The 17,284-nt window shown below is 42.8% G+C and overlaps 1 pseudogene; it reads right to left on the reverse strand.

Annotated features, from left to right (window-relative positions):
* Positions 1-17,053, reverse strand: part of LOC143637832 (eukaryotic translation initiation factor 5 pseudogene) — a 46,227-nt pseudogene extending 29,174 nt beyond the window's left edge.
* Between the last annotated feature and the right edge of the window lie 231 nt (positions 17,054-17,284).

The raw sequence follows: 17,284 nt of genomic DNA on the forward strand, positions 1-17,284 counted from the left end.
CACTTAGGGACATGGTGGCCATCTCTCCACCCAGACATTTGTCAGTTGGCTATAGGTCTTTCCTATTGGGATATCCCTGATGAAGAGGATCCCACTAAAATTCTATTAAATCCCTTCCATACCATAGATAATGGAAACAAATGTTATAGATGTAGGGACACGCAAGCCAGATGCAGGTGGGCTAGCATAGATTACTATGTTTGCCCAGCGGACTATCAAAGCCACAAACAGTCATGACTGTGTGGGGGGAAAGCCAACTTCTTCTGTAAGTCATGGGGATGTGAGCTTACAGGGACTGCCTGATTGAACCCAAACTCCTCATGAAATTCTGTACACAGAATTAGCCATATTACCAATTAGACAACAAAAACCGATGGCCCCCAAAGGGGTCTCTAGATCCTCAAATTCTGCCTGACCTTTTTAACTTCTACAAGTGCTGAAAAGGGTGAAAGGAGATTCCCCTACGTGTAGGCCTTTTCCCTCCTTTGCTCACATCCTGAACAATGCTTCTCCAATCGATCCTCACCCACAGCCTTCTGCTCCAGACTCTCTGCTGTTATTCCCACATCAGCAACCTGATTTCTCCCCTCCAATTACTAGACCAAAGGCTGAATATCTGCCGGTTCTCAGACCATTGCCCCCTTGCTGAGGGAGCAGGTACTGAGCTACCCCACAATTCCCTCACTCCTCTCTTCTCCTGTCAGTGCCTGCACCGGGTCCCACCAGGTCCTCTTACCAGCTAACCCAAAGCGCAATCCAGCTGAGGGGAGCCCTCAGACCCCTATCGAAGATGTAATGAAAATGACCTTTAAAGTTGCTTTGTCATCACTGAAAACAGGTTACTAAGAATTTAAAGTCCCTCACAGGCTTTTTGGGATACTAACTCCCGTCTTCCCCTCTGCTCTACCTGTTCTACTGCTCAAGATTTGTTGCTAGGAAAATCCCAAACCCCTTTCCCATTATTTTTTTACATCTCTCCTACCTCATTCTCAGATACACGGAGCTGCTCACAGCCACGCGTTCCCCGTCTTCCCCCTCTGTACCAGGCCCACAGAAAAGTCTTAACTGACCTTCTCCAGAAATCTTCACCATGACTGACTTTAGGATTTTCAGCAAAAGAGTGCCTATAAATGAGTTCAATGTAGGTAAACTTCCTCTTTTCATGTTGCCCTGTTCTACTAGGCAACTGTCTAAAAAAAAAAATCAGCACTACTAAGCTAGACACCCCCTTACTAGTTTTTCACAAAATATGTGAAGAAGGCCTCTGGCCTTGAGCTGGGGCTTCACAGAGATGGCTACAATTGTAAGATAAAGAAGATACTAACTGGGCTCCATGGTAACAGATGGCAGTGGGAAACAATAAAGGGAATAAAAATCTCTTCCTCACCCAGGTGTCCTTTCAAAGTTAACTTGCCAAGAACAGAGGCAAGAAACAGAAAAAAACCTGCTTTTTGTAAACTTCTGCAGGCTGTGAACTTCTGAGCCCCTTCGCTTACATGTTGGATACAAAATTCTGAAACTACCTGAACTTGGGTATCAGGGGATTAATTGATTACAACAGAATTAATGCCCCCTAAATCTGGTTGCAACCAAATAAGACTGTTTCCCTGTCTTTGGTACTATCTTAGGTGCCTTGTTTTGTCTGTCCCTACAACAGCATAATTCTATATACTTAAACATTGCTTATGTTTTCATGAAATGGTCAACAGATGTGATTAATTGTGTAATGGTGCAGATGATTCCCAGAGTGCTCTATCATGATGCATGAAGATCAAATATGGGGGCATAAAACCTGGTTCCACTGGGAACATATATCCCTCACTTTAGCCATCCTATTAGGAATACGAGTTGCTGAAGGGGTGGGCACAAGAACCACTGCCTTGGTCCATGGGACAAAACAAATGACCCAAATAGAAACAGCAATAGACCAAAACTTAAAGATATTAGAAACCTCCATCACAGCTTTGCAGGAATCTTTAACCTCTCTCTGTGAAGTTGTTTAACAAAACAGTCGAGGTTTGGACCTCCACTTCATGAGAAAAGAGGGCCTTTGTTCTGCATTGATGGAAGAATATTGTGTGTATGCCGACAATACTGGAGTTCTAAAAAAATCTATGAGTAAATTAAAAAGATGAATTGAATAGCGTCAACGAGAGACAGAGGCCCAAAAAGGGTGGTTTGAGTCTTGGTTCACACAGTCCCCCTTGTTAACTACACATTTATCAACCCTGGCCAGTCCAATAATAATCCTCATATTATTGCTAACTAGAAAACCCTGTTTGCTCAACCATGTAATTTCTTTTCTCCAAGCACAAATTGGACAAGTTAAACTTATGGTAATACCCCACTAGCAGAAATAGAATGTGACACCCCCCAATGATCACTTTTATGATTAAAAGTAGCCAGAAGAAGACGTGGTGAATTAAAGTTTAATAAAATATGTACTTGTCACTTTCTGTTTTTCTGTACGCTAAACAAAACACTGTTGAAATCTTGAGAAATGTTTGCCAATCTTGTTCCCAGAATGTGCTGTCCCCAACTGCCAAACTGTACTCCCTCACCGGGTTGCATGCAAACTGCCCACTCGCCCTGACACATCAATAAACTTCCCTCCCTGCGCTCGCAAAAAAAAGTATATAAGCTCTGCTTAAGCTGTTCTCAGGGCTCTCTACTCGATTCAAGTGAGCTCTGAGCCCCAGCATGCTGGACCCCCAACAAACCTTTTGCTGTTACATGAGATAGCCTCTTAGTGGTCTCTTCTTCCAACGCTCACCCTACCATTACTTGGATGATTGAATGTAGAAGAGAATATCCAGTCAAAAAGGGATAGTTGGTAAGATTAGGAATATAGTCTGTAGGTTTAGGAAGAAAAGTGAGAATTGGATTTGGACCAAAAGTTCTTTAGCAATAGGGTTTCGGTTAGAGAGTGAATGTAAATATCAGCACATGTGAAGAATGAGTCACAATGATGAACTGGGGAAAATATGTAGGAAAGCAGATATCAATAGAGACATTAGGAATTCAGGCAAAGTATAAAGTGAGTGATAGGATTAGACATTATCAACAGGGTTGTGTTTCAATATATAATCTTAGGAAGAAACAAATATGTAATCACCAATTAGATTGACATTTGAGAGCATTAGGCAACCTGGTCATGGATGTTTTTAGAAATCCAGGTTCACTTTCTATTTAGCCTTTGGTACAATCATAAGTGTGACTTTTGCATTTTGTGTTCAGAATATTACTGTGATAAAATATATATGTACATCAGGTGACATGAATATTTCTTCCACCATTTCTGGGAGCAATATTTTGAATATGTATAAATTAGTATTGGGGGAACAAAGAGGTGTACCCTGTGTCTATGAATATAGAAGTAATGCATGAATTGACAGTACTGTGAATAAATAATATAACTGGTTCCACTTTAAATAATGCATTGAATTGATATCAGAAAATATATAAGAAATCTTATATTGATATAGAATCATTCATTCTAATGAGTTATACATCTAATGGTAACATTAGGGATATGTTTTATCATGAAGTGTGTGTGAGCTTTTCTTCAAAATTAGTATGGAAATGGAAAATAATGTGTTTGGAAAGAAGTCTCATGAAAACACCAGTGAAGAAACATAAAGGAATACATGTGTTCTGAAGTAGGAAGTGATTGAAAGTGAAACAAATGCACATGATTTTGCTAACTTGTTGATAAAATACACATTCTATGATGTGCAGAAACTGAAGAAATAGTAATGTACCAGTGTTGAATGAAAATGAACATCAAAATATACATCATGGGGCTGGGGATGTGGCTCAAAAGGTAGCGCGCTCGCCTGGCATGCGTGCGGCCCGGGTTTGATTCTCAGCACCACATACAAAACAAAGATGTTGTGTCCGCCGATAACTAAAAAATAAATAATAAAAAATTCTCTCTCTCTCTCTCTTTCTCTCTCTCTCTCAAAAAATATACGTCATGTCCCATAGAAGTCTACTTGGATTGATGTTAAACTGGGTCAGTTACTGTAGAAATATTAGTATTTCTACGCACCATTCACTGATGTTAGTTGTCAGTACTAGAAATCCAATATGTATTTCAGGTGGATGAATATTTCTGAGAATCATCTTGTGAAAAGTTGATTATAAATCCACATACATGAATATGAATGAATTTAGGGAGTGTAAAATAAGACACATATATTTCAAATTTGAAAAAATCTGTAGAGTATATATATATATATATATATATATATATATATATATATATATACATACATATATATAATATATAATATATGCACGCACACACACACACACACACACAAATATACACACAGAGAAATTAAAAAGTAGCAATATATATGCCAAGCGAAATTCATGTTGAAATATATATCATCCACAGATCCAAAAATATTTAATTTATTGAACACGGATTTGTGTATAATGTTGTTCAACTACGAAACTCCCCCATAGGTTGAATTTTCAGTTCCAACAGCGTTTAGGAGGAATTATCTCTTCTCATGATTTGTGTCTGCCAAGTCAGCCACCTCACAAGAATGTACATGTGATACCAGGTAGGATTCTATATGTGCATATAAAAATACATGTGATGAAAAGGCTACAGACAAATGGAGACAGGAATTCACATATTTGTTAAATTTAAAAACACATGGAGAACTATGTCAACAAAAATTTGACTAGATTTATAACTTCTACCCTATATAATGCAAAAGGCAAGTCAAACTATACACCATGCCTCCTCTGAACTGCATGGATTTCTATTCTGCTTGGGTTATTTTTCTCCATCATATTAGGATTAGTAGTCAGAGTCTAGTAGGGTATGATTTAGTGTCAGGGATTCAGTATTTTGAATGGAAAATTAGAAAAAGAATCCAATGTGAATGCAAATATGTGGTACAAAAAAATCTTCCAACTCTTATCCACAACAATGCCTTGACATTACCTTCGCCCCAAGTAAGACACAATTAGAGGAGAAAGGTTAGAAAATATGTGAAAATATGTGAATATCTGTACTGGAATATACTCTGGTTTTCACAAGTTTGGAGGTGGTAGAGCATTTTCCAAAAGTAGGGAGAGGGTAAACACTCCAGAAACATGGAGCTCTGTTGGCATAAAGACTTCTTGAGAAACTGCCTTTGAGGTTGGGCACTTGAAATATACGTTGTTGTTAGGAGCTTTAGCTTCCTTCATAGTGAGACCATCAAAGCTGGGTCTGCATCTATGTGACATGAAGGAATTGGTTTTTTATTTTCCAATGAACCTGAGGTAGCAGTTCTGAGTTCTCTCTTTGTAGGTAAACTGTGGCCACTGGGGGCTAAGTGTCTCCCCATGTGGACTGTGAAGCCATTTGTTCATTCTCCACTTTTCGTCTTGTTTCTTGCTGTTTCACTGGGACGTTGGTATTTGCTTCATGAAGTACATTGAGTTCACCTGACACACAGTGCTGGAGGGAGTTCTGTCACGTGTCGTGGGTCATGGTCTGCCGGAGAATGCACGAACCAGGCTTCTATCCAACATATCTTGTCCCCTTGACCACAGCAACCTGATTCTGAACATTGCCGTGAAAACTCTTCATATAACAAGATGCCTTTACATAGAAGGGTCGGCAGGCTGCACCATGTTAGTCACAAGCCATTTGGAAGTCAAAGGCAGATCCACATGGTCCCACCACAGATGTTTTATCACACACGTGCCCACCACTTCTCTAGGCCCACTATTCAGAAGGCTCCAACTTATTGGCATCTCTGTTCTACATAATTTTCATGAATCCCACTCAATCAAGGCCTTGTCTTGTATACTCATGATCAGCAACAGGTCATGCAAAGGTTCTCCAGTGCCACCTGTTCATGGGAATTTCAAAAATTTCATGGTATTTGTATAGCCATTTTTTAAGGTTGAAGTTGTGGCACTGTGGATTTCAATTCATTCAGGAACCATTAAATGATGAGGAAGATCATTTCAATGAAACTTTGGAGAACTCTCACAGGCAAGGCTTCCCAAAGGGGGCCCAAATGGTCACATGAAGCCAAGCCCATTGAGGTCTACAATGTGAGTACCATGTGTGTTTTGACTCTCAAGTATGGTTGCCAAGTCTTTTAAGAAAAAATCATGTGATATCTTGGTTGAGATTTCCAGTGCTCTGTGGAAAGTCATCCTGGGCTTAGAACTCAGTTTCCAAATGTGACGCTCATGCGTAGCCTCCTAAAATCCAAACACGATTTCATGTACTACACAAAAATCTTCCCACTCACATCTAGAACAATGCCTCTACATTACCTTCGCCCCAAATAAGACAAAATAAGAGGAGAAGAGTTAGTAAATATGTGAATACATATCTGCAATGGAAAATGATCAGGAGTTCACAACGTTGGAGTTGGTAGAAGAATATCTTTCAGAATAAAATCATGTGATATCCTGGCAGAGATTCCCAGTGCTCGGTCAAATGCCACCCTGGACTTAGATCTCAGTTTCCAAGGGCGACTCTCATGTGTGGCCTCCTTAAATCCCAACACAATTAATGGCAATACTTCTCTGAGGTCAGTTCTAGATCTCTGTCTCTAAGGGGAATAACACCAGAGTTCAAGCCCAGGTGGACCCAGGCATCTCTTCCATCAGCCACACAAATGACCACAATTAAAACCAAAATACTCCTACATGGCCCTCATCTTCTTCCATATAGACACTCATTATAACCTCTGGCTGTAGGTTTCCTTGAGGGGCGCACCCCAAGACATTGTCCAAAATAAGGTCCCTTGCCTCTCATTTGCCTAAAGTCAGGGTGGCCTGGACACCCTTTCTGTGTAACAGGATTGGTCAAATAAGCCAGCCTTTAATACTGCTCTACTTCTCCAATTTGAGTCCTATTGACTGTCATGTATAGATTCTTTATGTGATTTGGAGTCATGAGAAAACCAAAGCACCTATGGGCTAGCCTCTGCAAAGCTTTGAAGAACTCATTTGACCAAAGGATCCCTATTCTCACTTGATGGAGGTCAGGAACCTAACAGAGGAAGGCAGGAGACTTTATCCACAATGACTGATCTTTTTGCCATTTTGGTTTTGGATGAACACATGGGATCTTTCTTTAGATCCATCAGGTGCTGAGAATCTCCAACACAGCCTCACACAGGGCCAAGAGGCTGATTTTGACACATCTATTTGCAAAGCAATTAAGCAAAGAGCCACAGGTGATGCCCATTCATTTCCATTTGAAAACTGTTTTCTTCAGGCTTCACAAAGGTGTAGACTGAGGCAAAGACCTTCCTGACATTCAGGGCAACAGAACAATAGGTAAGAAAAAGGCCCAAAGCAGGGTTTCTCCACTGAGACTTTCCTGGACACACTGATATAAGAGTTTTCTGAGATGCTCGCCATTCCCTTCAGCTATCCTCTACATGCCCATGTCACTCAGCTTGGAGGTGGTACATATCTTGGACACAAAACCATGAGCCTATTCTTGAGAGTAACCAGAATTCAGGAAGAAATCAGGAACTTAGGAACATAGTAGGTGTTGCCTATCTGTAAGGCTAGCAGCAGTCCACTCATAAATTAGGCAGGGTGAATGCTGGGAAGATTTCTACTAGACAGGACACATCCATTGATGCATTCTCTTTACTAAAGTCTACAACCACTAACACAGTGGGATACACAGACATGCAAAAAATCGCCTTGTCAAAAGCCTTACTAGAAACAGTCCACTCCAAACCAAACAAACTGCCTTTCCTACCTATTCTCAGAACAAGAGACTAAACCACAAAATCACACACACACCCACAAACGCACCTCCTTCATTCAAGTAGGTCTGTGACTATCCGGAGTGTCCTCTGACTGGTGGGCCATTCTATATTCCCCTGAAAGGCCTGTCCTGTCTCAGATCTGGTCTCCATGCCAAACTCTGTGAAGTTGTCAGGAGCCAGCGGTGAACAACTACCTGCTTTTTCAGGAAATGCCCCTTTTCAGAGCTATCCTGGCATTTGGCAATTCTCATATCAGTAGGTACCAAGGAAGACTTATTCTGTCCTTGGTTATTCCAAACTACAGAGCCCACTGGGAATGGAATTGTGACTGGCTTTTGATGCCTGTCTTTCTGGATCCCAAGGTCAGCGAGTTCCCTCACCAAGGAAGTGAGGTATGTGGCTTCATTCAGGAACTGAGTGAGTTTACTGCCTTGTGAACCACTTTGTCTTAACAGTTGCTTCCAAGGTTCCCTTGAGATGGAGTCTACCCCTGCTTTCTATGACAGTTTCACAAGTTAGAATGGTATATCAACCATTGGAACCTGGGAACAGCTCTCCACACAGGCCTGGTTTGGTCCATCTTCTCTACATTAAGAAGAGAGAGTCTGATTCAGACACAACCCTTCATTCTGACCAGGTTGTTTGCATTGGAAGATGTCTTTTGCTCTCTCAGGTCCTTCATAGCTGCCTACCTCTTCTCCAGGGATCACTTCTTCTTGGAACTTTGAGGATCTCAGAAGGTGGAAGATCCCATATCTTCCTGTATTGTAAGACCAACTCTGTCCCTGCTCTTCTGTAAAGTTAGATTGAGGGAACAGTGTTTGGTTAGGGTTAATAACAGGTTCGATTTGGATTAGGAATCATTCTGCGTGATGAATAATGGTATTGGGAAAGTGCGATATTTACAAGAATATATAGGTAAAATACACGTATGAAAACAGAAATATAGGTAAGATTTGAAGCCCAGAAGGGCATTGGAACCTTGATTGGGATACTTAGCTTTGAATTACATTCTTCAGAGATGTCTCAGTTAAATCCATATACAACGGCATAGAACCTTGTACCTTGGATGATTGAATGTCGAAGAGAACATCCAGTCAAAAACCTATAGTCAGTAGGAATAGGAAGAGTGTGGGTAAGTTTAGAAAGAATAGTGATTATAGAATTTGGACGAAATTTTTTTAGCAATAGCGTTTCGGTTAGAGTGAATGTAAATGTCAGCACATGTGAAGAGTCAGTCACAATGATAAACTGAGAAAATATGTAGGAAAGCAGATATCAATAGAGACATTACTATATCAGGCAAAGTATAAAGTGCGTGATAAGATTAGACATTTTCAACAGGCTTGAGGTTGAGTATAAAATTTAGGAGGAAACAAATACATATTCACCAATAGGATTGACATTGGAGAGCATTAGCTACCTGGACAGGAATGTTTTTAGTAATCCATGCTCACTTTTCATTTAGGCTTTGGTACAATCATAAGTGTGACCTTTGCATTTTGTTTCCAGAATATTACTGTGATAACATGTATATGTAGATCAGGTGACATGAGTATTTCTTCCACAATTTCTGGGAGCAAAAATGTGAAGATGTATACATAAGTACTGGGGGTACAAATAGGTGTACCCTGTGTCTATGAGTATAGAGATAATTCATTAATAGACTATACTGTGAATAAATAGTATAACTGGTTACAACTTTAAATAATGGATTGAATTGATATATGAAAATATACAGTGAATCTTATATTGGTATACATACATTCATTAAAACAAAATATACATCTAATGGTAATATTAGGGTTATGGTTCATCATGAAGGGTTGTGAGCTTTGCTTCAAAAATGAGTAGGGAAATCGAAAATAGTGTGTTTGGAAAGACGTCTCGTGAAAAGACCATTCAAGAAACATGGAGGAATACATGTGTTCTGAAGCAGGCAGTGATTGAAAATGAAACAAATGCCTATAAATTTGCGAACTTGTGAAGGAAATATATATCCTATGATGTGCATAAACTTAAGAAATTGCAATGTATCAGTGTTGAATAAAAATGAATTTCAAAAAACACATCATGTCTCATAGGAATCTATTTGCATTGATGTTAGACTTGCGAAGTTACTGTAGAAATATAAGGATTTGTATGCACCATTCACTGAAGATAGTTCTCAGTACTAGAAAACAAATATGTATTTCAGGTGTTTGAGTATTCCTGAGAATAATCTTGTGAAAAGTTGATTATAAATCCACATACATGAATATGAATTAATTTAAGGAGTGTATAATAAGACACATATTTCATATTTTGAAAAATCTGGAGAGTATATATATATATATATATATATATATATATATATATATATACACACACACACACGCACACACACACAGACTTTAAAAAGTAGAAATATATATGCGAATCAAAATTGACCATGAAATATATATCATCCAAAAATCAGAAATATTTATTTTACTGAACCTGAATTTATGTATAAAGTTGTTCAAATAGGACGTTCACCCAATGGTTGAATTTTCAGTTCCAACAGCGTTTATGAAGAGTGAACAATTCTAACAATTTGTATCTGCCAAGTAAGCCACCTCACAAGAATGTACGTGTGATTCCAGGTAGGATTCTATATGTGCATATAAAATTACAGGTGCTGAATAGTCTGCAGAGAAAGGGAGACAGGAATTCACATATTTGTTAACTTTAGAAATACATGGAGTACTATTTCAACAGAAAATTCACTAGATTTATAACTCTTAGCCTATATAATGCAACAGGCAAGTCCAACAATACACCATGCCTCCGTTGAACTGCTTATATTTCTATTCTGTTTGGGTTTTTATACTCCTTCTTATTAGGATTAGTATTCAGAGTCTAGTAGGGTAGTGGTTAGTATCAGGGATTCAGTATTTCGAATGGAAATTTTGAAAATGAATCCAATGTGTATGTAAATATGTGCTACACAAAAATCTTCTCACTCTCATCCAGAAAAATGACTTTAGATTACCTTCGCCCTGAGTAAGACACAATTAGAGGAGAAGAATTAGAAAATCTGTGAATACATTTATGCAATGGAAAATGCTCAGGAGTTCACAACCTTGGAGGTGGTAGAGGAGTTTCCAAAAGTAAGGGACATGGTAAACACTCCACAAACATGGAGCTCTTCTGGCCTAAAGACTTCCAGAGAAACTGCCTCTGAGTTTGGGCACTTGAAATATATGTTGTTTTCAGGTCTTTTAGCTTCTTTCTAGTGAGACCATCAAAGCTTGGTCTGCATCTATGTGACCTGGAGGACATGGCATCTTATTTTCCAAAGAACATGAGGCAGCAGTGCTGGTTTCTCTCTTTGCAGGTTAACTGTGGCCACTGGGGACTAATTTTCTCCCCCTGTAGACTGTGTAGAAATTTGATCATCCTCCACTTTTCATGGTGTTTCTTGCTGCTGCACTGGGAGTTTGGTATTTTCTTCATGAAATACAAGGTGTTCAACTGGGACACAGTGCTGGAGAAAGTTCTGTCATGTGAGTGGGTCAGCATCTGCAGGAGAATGCACCAAGATGCTTCTATCCACATAACTTGCCCCCTTCACCATAGAAACCTGATTATGAACATTGCCCTGAATCCTCTCAATATAACCAGATGCCTTTACATAGAAGCGTCTGCTGGCTGCACCATGTCAGTCACATGCTTTGGAATCCAATGGTAGATCCTCATGGCTGTACTACTGATGTTTATAACACACCTGCCCACCGCTGCTCTAGGCCCACTACTCAGCAGGCTCCAACATACTGGCATCTCTGTTCTACACCATTTTCAGGAAACCCAGTCAATCAAGGCACTGTCTGGTATACTCATGAACAGCAACAGGACATCCAAAGGTTCTCCAGTGCCACCTGGTCGTGGGAATTTTAAAAATTTCAAGGTATTTATGTAACCATTTTTTCAAGGATTAAGTTGGAGGCATTGTGGGTTTCAATTCATTCAGAAACCATTAAATGTTGAGGAAGCTCATTTCAATGAAAGCTCTGGAGAACTCACACAGGCAAGGATTCCCAAAGAGTGGCCAAAAGGTCACTTGAAGCCAGTCCCATTGAGGTCTACAATGTGAGGTCCAGTTGTGTTTTGACTCTCAAATATGGCTGCCAAGTCTTTCAGAATAAAATCATGTAATTATCTGGCTGAGATTCCAGTGAACTGTGTAAAGCCACACTGGGCCTAGATCTCAGTTACCAAGGGCGGCTCTCATGCGTGGCCTCCTTAAATCTTAACACAATTCATGGCAATACTTTTCTTAGGTCAGTTCAAGAACTGAGTCTCTAAGGGGAATCACACCAGAATTTAACCCAGGTGGAACCAGTCATCTCTCACAATTAAAATCTAAACACTCCCACATGGCCCTCATCTTCTTCCATATAGACAGTCATCATAACATCTCTCTGGACTTTTCCATGAGGGGCACAGCCCAAGACAGTTTCCAAAATAAGCTGCCTTGGCCCTCACTTGCCTAAATTCAGGTTGGCCTGGACGCCCTTCCTGTGAAGCAGGAGTGATCAAATAGGCATGCCATTAATACTGCTCTGCTTCTCCAATTTGATGCCTACTGACTGTGGGATTTAGATCCTTTTTGTTAATTGGAGGCATGAGAAAACCCAAGCACTATGGGTAAGCCACTGAAGGGCTTTGAAGAACCCATTTGACCTAAAGGATCCCTATTCTTACTTGATGGAAGTCAGTACCCTAACAGAGGAAGGCAAGAGACTTCATCCACAATGACTGCTGTTTTGGCCATTTTGATTTTGGATGCACACATGGGATCATTCTTTAGATCCATCATGTGCTTAGAATCTAAGCCACAGCCTCACACAGGGCCAAGAGGCTGATTCAGACACATCCCTTTCCAAAGAAATTAAGCAAAGAGCCACAGGAAATGCACATTCATTTCCATTTGAAAACTCTTTTATTCAAGCTTCCAAATGTTTTGGACTGAGGCAAACACCTTCCTGACATTCAGGGCAACAGAACAATATGTAAGCACAAGGCCCAAAGCAGGGTTTCTCCACTTAGACATTCCTGGTCACACTGATATCAGAGTTTCCTGAGATGCTCGCCATTCCCTTCAGCTATCCAGTACATGGCCATGTCACAGACCTTGGAGTTGGTAATATCTTGGACATAAACCAAGAGCCTATTCTGGTTAGTGGACAGAATTCAAGAAGAATACAGGAACTTATGAAGATATAAGGTGTTGCCCATTGATAAGGCAAGCCGCAGTCCATTCATAAACTGAACAGGATGAATGCTGGGAAGCTTTCTACTAGACAGGACACATCCATTGATGCATTCTCTTTTCTAAAGTCTACAACCACTAACATAGTGTGATACACCAACATAGAAACACTCGCATTGTCGAAAAACTTACTAGAATCTGTTCACTCCAAACCAAACAAACCACCTTTCCTACATATTCTCAGAACATTAGACAAAACCACAAACCCCACCCAAACCAACAAATTTAACTCCTTCCCCCAAGTAGGTCTGTGACTATCCGGAGTGTTTTCTGACTGGTGAGCCATACTGTGTACCCCCAAAATGGCCTGTACTGCCTCAGATCTGGTCGCCTTGGCCAACTCTATGAAGTTGTCAGGAGCCAGCCTTGAGCCACTACCTGCTTTCTTAGGAAATGCCCCTCTTCAGAGTACTTCTGGCATTTGGCCATTCTCACATAAGTAGGTACAAAGAAAGAATGACTCTGTCCTTGGTAAATCCAAACAAGTGAGACCACTGAGACTAGGACTCGGACAGGCTCTGGGTCCCTGGCTTCATAGATTCCAAGTTCAGAGAGTTCCGTTACCAAGAAAGTGAGGCCAGTTCACTTCTGTCAGGAACTGAATGAGGTCACTGCCTTTGCAACCACTTTGTCCTAACAGTTGCTTCCAAGGGTCCCATGAGATGGAGGCTGCCCCTACTTCCTGAGACACTTTCACAAGTTAGAATGGTATACCAAACATTGGCTCCCGGAAACAGCTCTCCACTTAGACCTGGTTTGGTCCATCTCCTCTACATTAAGAAGAGAGAGTCTGATTCAGACACAACCCTTCATTCTGACCAGGTTGTTTGCCATGGAAGATGGCTTTTGCTTTCTCAGGTCCTTCATAGCTGCCTACAACTTCTCCAGGGATCATTTCTGCATTGACCTTTGAGGTTTTCAGCAGTTGGAAGATCCCTTACATTCCTGTATTGTAAAAACAAATCTGTCCCTGCTCTTCTGAATACTTAGATTGAGGGAACACTGTATGGTTATGGTTAATAACATGTTCAATTAAAACCAAAACACTCTCACATGGCCCTCATCTTCTTCCATATAGACACTCATCATAACCTTTGGCTGAAGGTTTTCATAAGGGGCCCAGCCTATGTCAGTGTCCTAAATAAGTTCCCTTGCCCCTCATTTGCCTAAAGTCAGGGTTTCCTGGACACACTACCTGTGAACTAGGATTGATCAAATAGGTCTGCCATTAATACTGCTCTGTTTCTCCATTTTGAGGCCTACTGACTGTGAGGTATAGATTCTTTATGTGATTTGGAGTCATGTGAAAACCCAAGCACCTCTGACGGTCTTTGAAGAACTCATTTGACCCAAAGGATCCCTATTCTTTCTTGATAGAGCTCAGCAATCTAACAGAGGAAGCATGAGGCTTCATCCACAATGACTGAACTTTTTGCCATTTTGGTTTTGGATGCACACGTGGGATCTTTCTTTAGATCCATCAGATGCTGACAATCTAAGCCACAGCCTCACACAGAGCAAAGAGGATGATTCAGACACATCCCTTTCTAAAGCAATTAAGCAAAGAGCCACAGGTAATGCCCATTAATTTCCATTAGAAAGCAGTTTTCTTCAGGCTTAACAAACTGATGGCCTGAAGCAAAGACCTTCCTGACATTCAGGTCAACAGAACAGTAGGTAAGGAAAAGGAACAAAGCAGGGTTTCTCTACTGAGACTTTATTGGTCACACTGATATCTGAGTTTTCTGAGATGCTCCCCATTCCCTTCAGCTATCCAGTACATGGCTATGTCACAGAGCTCGGAGGTGGTACATGTCTTGGACAAAAAAAAACATGAGCCAATTCTGGAGAGTGACCAGAATTCAGGAAGAAAACAGGAACTAAGTAAAGTAGTAGGTGTTGCCAATCCATAAGGCAAGCCACAGTCCATTGATAAATTGGGCAGGATGTGTGATGGGATGTTTTCGACTGGACAGGACACATGCATTGATACATTCACTTTTCTAATATCTACAAGGACGGAAGAAGTGGGATACACAGACATAGAAACACTCTCCATGTCAAATGACTTATTAAAAACAGTCCACTCAAAACCAAACAAACTGCCTTTCCTACCTATTCTCAGAACATGAGACAAAACCACAAACCCGTAAAAGAGAAGATGGCGGCGAAGGGAGTGCATCAACTCTGTGTACCGCGTCACTGTCAGGGAAAATGATGAGTTAGAATGGCTAAAAGCTACCTTGTTAGAAATTTCCAGCAAAATTGGGGTGCTCCAAAACCTAATAGAAGGATTTTCATCCCACGAGAATCAGCTTCAGGGTCTCAAACGCGAGCGATCTGTCCATACGGAGGGTCACGCTGCTTATTCAGCAAATAGCCCTGTGGTTCGAGTCTGTGGCGCGCGCTGGGAAACGACGACCTAGTGGCGCAGAGATACAGCACTGCTGATTCTACAGGCTCCTGCCAGCTGTGCATTTGCTGTGGTCAGAGCTGAATTCTGGGTTTGAGACGGGCGAAGGAAACGGTCCACTTCGGTTCTCCACTGCGGTCAGACCACAGAAGAAGCCAGCGGCCACCATCATGGAGAGCTGACATCACCACCCCTGTTTTCAACTGATGACAGCTCTTTCAGCTATAGAAGAGGTAATTTCAGGCTGACATTTGCCTGTGTCTTGCAGACAAATTGCTCAGACATAGTGCTAAATAACCCGCGGAAACTGCTTCTTGGAGCCTGCTCCTATCGGAACACGCACCGAGCCCGGAACGGCCAAGTTCCGGTTCCCGGAGCTGCTCTGGCCCAGGGCTATAGATCCTGCGGAAACTGCTTCTTGGAGCCTGCTCCTGTTGGAGCATGCACCAAGCTTGGAGAGGCCGAATTCTGGCTCCCGAAACTGCTCTGGCGCAGAGATAAAGAACCCGCTGAAACTGCTTCTCCATCCGAGTCCTGCTGAATACTGTGGAGGCCAAAGGGGCGGAGCAGAGCCACCGCCCGCGCCCGGAACAGGCCCAGCGACCCGCCGGCGTGATATCACGTCACCCCAACTGAAGTGGGGGCCGAACAGAGCCGCCGCCCACGCCCGGAAAAGGCCCAGTGACCCGCTGGCGTGGCAGTCACGTCACCCCATTTGGAGTAGAGGCAGAGCAGAGCCGCAGCCCGAGCCTGCAAGGTAGACAGACCTGAGACTGAACGGCGAAACAGGCCCAGTGGTCTACTGGTGTGGTAGACACGTCACACCAATTGGAGGAGGGGCAGAGTAGAGCCACCACCCGCGCCCGCAAGGTAGGCAGACCCGCGATGGAATGGCAGATCAGGCCCAGTGGCCTGCTGGTGTGGTAGACACGTCAACCCAATTGGGGAAGGGGCAGAGCAGGGCCGCTGCCTGCGCCCAGAACAGGTCCAGCGACCTGCCGGCGTGGTAGTCACAACACCCCAATTAGAGTAGGTGCAGAGCAGAGCTGCCACCCACGTCTGCAAGGTAGGCCTGTGACAAAACTGGCGGAACAGGCCCAGTGGCCTGCCGGCGTGGTAGACACATCACACCAATTGGAGGAGGGGCAGAGCAGAGCCGCCTCCCGAGCCCAGAACAGGCCCAGCAGCCCACCAGCGTGGCAGTCACGTCACCCCATTTGGAGTAGGGGAAGAGCAGAGCTGCGGCCCGCACCCAGAACAGGCCCAGCGACCTGCCGATGCGGTAGTCACGACACCCCAATTGGAGTAGGGGCAGAGCAGAGCCGCCACCCATACCCGAAATGTAGGCAGGCCTGGGACCGACCAGCGGATCAGGCCCAGCGGCCTGCCGGCGCGGCAGACACATCACCACATTTGGAATAGGGGCAGAGCAGAGCCGCCGCCCGTTCCCGCAAGGTAGGCAGACCTGCGACTGACCGGAGGAACAGGCCCAGCGACCTGCCGGCATGGTAGACACGTCACCCCAACTGGAGTAGGGGCAGAACAGAGCCACCGCCCGCACCCGGAAGAGGCCCAGAGGCCCGCCGGCATGGTAGTTACGTCACCCCAATTGAAGTAGGGGTAGAGCAGAGCCGCTGCCCACGCCTGGACAGGCCCAGCGACCCACTGGCGTGGTATCACGTCATTCCAATTGGAGAAGGGGCAGAGCAGAGTAGCCGCCCGCGCCTGCAAGGTAGGCAGACCTGTGACCAACCGTCAGAACAGGCCCAGGGGTTCATGGGCGTGGTAGACATGTCATACCAATTGGAGGAAGGGAAGAGC

The sequence above is a fragment of the Callospermophilus lateralis genome, chromosome 13 (genome assembly GCF_048772815.1).
Source record: "Callospermophilus lateralis isolate mCalLat2 chromosome 13, mCalLat2.hap1, whole genome shotgun sequence".
Taxonomy (NCBI): domain Eukaryota; kingdom Metazoa; phylum Chordata; class Mammalia; order Rodentia; family Sciuridae; genus Callospermophilus; species Callospermophilus lateralis.